Raw genomic sequence first — 5570 nt, 5'->3', positions numbered from 1 at the left:
CACGGCTGAGAGAGGGAGAATATTTTATTATGTGAGAAGAACAAATTACAGAGAGAATAGAGTGTATTTCGTAGTCTAAAACCCTAGAATATAAATAGTGTATTTATATCCCGTCAGAAAAACGCGAAAACGCGTTTACCGGGCAGCCGCCCGATCGGGTCGGACGAACCCGCCCGATCGGGCGGTATTTTACTTCCCCAGATTTAGTTGCGCGCCCGGTCGGGCGAAGTCGCCCGAGTCGTTGTTCGGTGACTCGCCCGATCGGGCGAACCAGCCCGATGCCATCGGGCGAACTCTTCTTTACTTCTATTCTTCAGCGCGTTGCGGGTCCGACTCGATCGGGCGGTACCCCGAAACTCCCTTTTGACGCATTTCTTCGAACACCTTCGATGCACAATGATTCAAGGCATATTTCTATGAATCTCCACCTTGACTTGAATCCTCTCACAATAACCAGAAAACCAGATGCATTGATCACAATGCCCAGAATCTCCCAAACACCAGATTTGTCCCAAAAGACAACCAGACCAGATTAGTCCCTAAGGACCCCAGAATTGCCCAAGGTGGGCAATTAACAATCACGAACACTGAGTAAGTCCAAACAATATTGAAACTTACTCTGCGGAACCGGCTTGGTGAACATATGAGCAAGATTATCAGCAGTTCCTACCTTTTTCACCTTAATCCTAGTCTCACTCCTCAGGAAATGGTATCTCACATCAATATGTTTAGTCCTCTCATGATGGACTTGATCCTTAGCTAATCATATTGCACTCATACTGTCATAGTACACAGTAGCCTGATCATGATGTAACCCAAGATCACTAACTAGTCCCTTTAGCCATATACCCTCTTTAGCAGCTGCTGTCAATGCCATGTACTCTGCTTCAGTAGTAGACAAAGTAACTGTAGCCTGCAAAGTTGCCTTCCAACTAACGACAGAACCACCAAGAGTAAATACATAACCAGTCATTGACCTCCTACTGTCAACATCTCCAGCATAATCAGAATCCGAATAACCAGTGACTAAACACTGGGTATCATTCCCATAAATGAGACCAACATCAGAAGTACCTCTTAGGTACCAAAAATCCTCTTGACTGCCTGCCAATGCTCCTTACCAGGATCACCCATGAACCTACTAACTACACTGACTGCATGTGCAAGATCCGGCCTAGTGCAAACCATAGCGTACATCAAACTCCCTACTGCACTAGCATAAGGAACCCGACTCATGTACTCCTTCTCCTCAGCAGTTTTGGGTGCAAAAGCCACAGACAAATGATTATTTGAAGCACTTGGAGTGTCTATAGGCTTTGCAGTTGTCATGCCAAACCTTGATAGAATCTTCTGAATATAACCTTTCTGTGACAAGAAAAGTTTCTTCTGACTTCTTTCCCTATAGATCTCCATCCCCAAAATCTTCTTTGCAGCACCCAAATCTTTCATCTCAAACTCAGCACTGAGAAGACCCTTCAACCTCTGAATATCAGACTTAGCCTTAGCAGCTATAAGCATATCATCTACATACAGAACCAGATATATGAAAGAACCATCACTCAACTTGTTATGGTACACACAACAATCATACTCACTTCTGTTGTAGCCCAACTCAATCATGTAGCTGTCAAACCGCTTATACCACTGCCTAGGAGACTGCTTTAGCCCATACAAGGACTTCTTCAATCTGCAAACATAGTCTTCTTTTCCCGGAACTTGGAACCCATCTGGTTGTGTCATATAAATCTCTTCTTCCAACTCCCCATGTAGGAAAGCTGTTTTCACATCTAGTTGCTCAAGTTCAAGATCCTGATGTGCAACCATTGCTAGTAGCACCCTGATGGAAGTATGTCTGACTACGGTGAGAAAATCTCATTATAATCTACCCTTCCCTTTGTGTGAACCCTCTTGCAACAACCCGAGCTTTATACTTAACCCCCTCAGTAGGTGAAGACCCTCTTTCTTCTTGAAGACCCATTTGCATGTCACAATCTTCTCTCTCCTTAGGACGTTTGACTAACTCCCAAGTCTGATTTTTATCGAGACTCCATCTCATCTCCCATTGCAGCAAGCCATAAAGTAGACTCACTTCCAGAAACAGCTTCTTATAGGTGGATGGCTCATGATTTTCAACCTCCACCTCCTCAGCAACCTGAAGTGCATAGGCCACCATATCTTCAAAACCATACCTCTTTGGAGGCCCCACACCAACTCTTCTAGCTCTATCAAGTGCTATGCTTGGTTGATGAATTTCAGATGGCTCTTCTTCATGTTGATCTTCTCCACCTTGGTGCTGTGATTCACTCTCAGCCTGAGTGACTTGCAGCTCCACCTGTTTATCAACATCTCCACTGACGGACACCACAGTAGACTTTACAGAAGGTTAAGCATGGAATTTTCATCAAATATTACATTCCTACTAAGTATGACACGATTTTCAGAAGGTGACCATACTCTATAGCCCTTAACCCACATCCCAAAACCCACAAATATACCCTTCTTAGCTCTAGGTTCTAATTTTCCCTCATTTACATGATAATAGACAGTAGAACCAAAAATTCTCAACAAAGAGTAATCTGCAGGCTTACCAGACCACACCTCATAAGGTGTCTTGCAGTCAATACCTGTATGGGTCCCCGATTGATCAGATAGCAAGCTGTACTTACAGCTTCTGCCCAAAACCTCCTAGCCATCCCAGCATTTGAGCATGCACCTTGCTTGCTCTCTCCAACAGTGTCTGATTCATGTGTTCTGCAACTCCATTCTGTTGTGGCTGTTTCTAACAGTATGATGGCGAGCAATCCCTTCATTTTTGCAGAACTCATCGAACTCAGACCAACAGAACTCCAGACCATTATCAGTTCGCAGCCTTTTGACTTCCTTTCAACTTGATTTTCCACTAAAACCTTCCACTGTTTGAAATTCTTGAAAGCATCACTTTTATGCTTCATCATAATCACCCAAGTCATTCTTGAATAATCATCAATCATAGACACAAAATACCTGTGACCTCCAATAGATGCAACTCGGGAAGGTCCCCAACAATCAGAGTGAATATAATCAAGTGTACCTTTAGTTGTATGAACCGCCTTTGGAAACTTGCTGCGATGAAGCTTCCCAAACACACAGTGTTCACAAAACTCTAGGCTCTGCACCTTGTGCCCACATAGAAGATCCCTTTTTGACAGAATTTGCATCCCTCTTTCACCCATGTGCCCAAGTCTCATATGCCACAACTTGGTCAACTCCTCCTTGTGAATCTCAATGATGCAACAGCAGCAGAATCTGTCATAGTAGACCCCTGAAGAATATATAAGGTACCAACTTTAATACCTTTCAGAACCACCTTTGAACCCTTGTAGACACTCATAGCTCCACCTTCACCTTGAAAACTGAACCCCTTACTATCTAGAAGACTCAAAGATATCAGATTCTTTGTCATTAATGGAACATGCCTAACTTCGTTCAAGGTACAGAGTGTACCATCATGAGTCCTCACCCTTATAGAGCCTATCCCAACTACTTTAGGCAGCACTGTTAGCCATAGAAACATTGCCTCCATCTATCTGCTTGTAAGTTGAAACCACTCCCTGCATGGACTAATATGATACGATGCCCCAGAATCAAGAACCCACACATCCCTACAATGTGACTGGCTATTAACTACTAGGGCCAGATCTTCCTCAGAATCACCTCCAGTTTCTGCCAAAGCAGCAGAACCTTCACTTTTATCCTGCTGTTTCTTTTTCTTAGGACACTCATTCTTCCAATGCCCCTTCTCCTTACAGTAATTACAGATATCAGTAGTTTTAGGACCCTTAGAATTCGAATTTTTAAAGTTCGTTTTCTTTTTACCAGATTTCTTTTGTCCCTTCCCTCCAGTAACTACTAATCCAGATGCCTGATTTTCTGTACTAGACCCAGAAGCCGGTGACGGACTTCTCTAGTATGCAGAGCAGATCTTACTTCTTCTAACGACAGACTATCTTTACCAACAATAAATGAATCCACAAAATTCTCATATGACATAGGCAAAGATACCAACAAATTAAAGCAGCATCCTCATCATCTACTTTAACATCAATATTTCGCAGATCTAGTAAGATGGTATTTAATTTATCTAATGATCTCTTAAGAACGTACCTTCCTGCATACGCAGGCTGAACAGACGTTGCTTCAAAAGCAACTTGTTGGTTAGAGATTTCGTCATGTACAACTCTCTAACTGCAACCACAGACCAGCAGCAGTGTCCTGCTCCGCAACTTCAGTAATTATGTCGTCAGACAGACACAACATAATTGTTGAATGTGCTTTCTCCTCCAGAATTTCCATCTCAGCGGTAACTGAATCCGTTGCCTTCTTGGCCAACGGTGCCCACAACCCCTGTTGCTTCAGTAAAGCCCGCATCTTGATTTGCCACAGACTAAAACTATTCCTCCCAGTAAATTTATCAATTTTGACATTCATCCCAGACATCTTTCTCACACAGATCGATCACCACAACTCTTGATACCAATTTGTTATAACGGGCGTGAGAGAGAAACAAATTATGAATGCAAAAACGATAAAAACAGACAACAGATTTACGTGGTTCACCAATTTGGCTACATCCACGGCAGAGAGAGGGAGAATATTTTATTATGTGAGAAGAACAGATTACAGAGAGAATAGAGTGTATTTCGTAGTCTAAAATCCTAGAATATAAATAGTGTATTTATATCCCGTCAGAAAAACGCGAAAACGCGTTTACCGGGCAGCCGCCCGATTGGGTCGGGCGAACCCGCCCGATCAGGCGGTATTTTACTTCCCCAGATTTAGTTGCGCGCCCAGTCGGGCGAAGTCGCCCGAGTCGTTGTTCGGTGACTCGCCCGATCGGGTGAACTCTTCTTTACTTCTATTCTTCAGCGCGTTGCGGGCCCGATCGGGCGGTACCCCGAAACTCCCTTTTGACCCATTTCTTCGAGCACCTTCGATGCACAATGATTCAAGGCATATTTCTACAAATTTCATTACCATTCATTACCACCTACAAGGTAGTATTGGGTGGGAATGAAAATTCAAGAAGAAAAGTGGACACTTTATGATAAATTAGCATTACCATGGGAATGAACAATAATATTTTTCACAAATTTACATACAAATTAATTTTCATTACCACCATTTATGACCAACTGCCAAACGGGCCGTCAAAGCCCGGAGTTCAGAGTGAACAATTTTTATCAAATTTAGAAGCCAATTTAGATCTTGTTACTTCTTTTGATTACTATGTCTTTTTTTAGAAACTTTTCTCAATTATGTTAGTTGGTCTTTTATTAAGCGTAATTGTAAATAATGTTGTCCACTTATTAGCTTACCTCCATGGTTTGGAAGGGACAAGTTGTATTTGTGGGAGTGATTTTTTCTCCTTTTTAAAAAAAAAACTTGGCTCACTTTGATTTATCGAACCCAATTTGAATTTTACACAAAATAGGAAAATTGAATTAACCAATAAGCAGGTTCATAATCTTAATCTCATTTGCAACAAAAATAAAAATTATTATAGCTAAAACTGAAAAAGTTCCTATAAATAC

This window comes from Beta vulgaris, chromosome 3 (assembly GCF_026745355.1).
Source record: "Beta vulgaris subsp. vulgaris cultivar EL10 chromosome 3, EL10.2, whole genome shotgun sequence".
Classification (NCBI taxonomy): Eukaryota; Viridiplantae; Streptophyta; class Magnoliopsida; order Caryophyllales; family Amaranthaceae; genus Beta; species Beta vulgaris.
Note: the sequence above shows the minus strand (reverse complement) of the source record.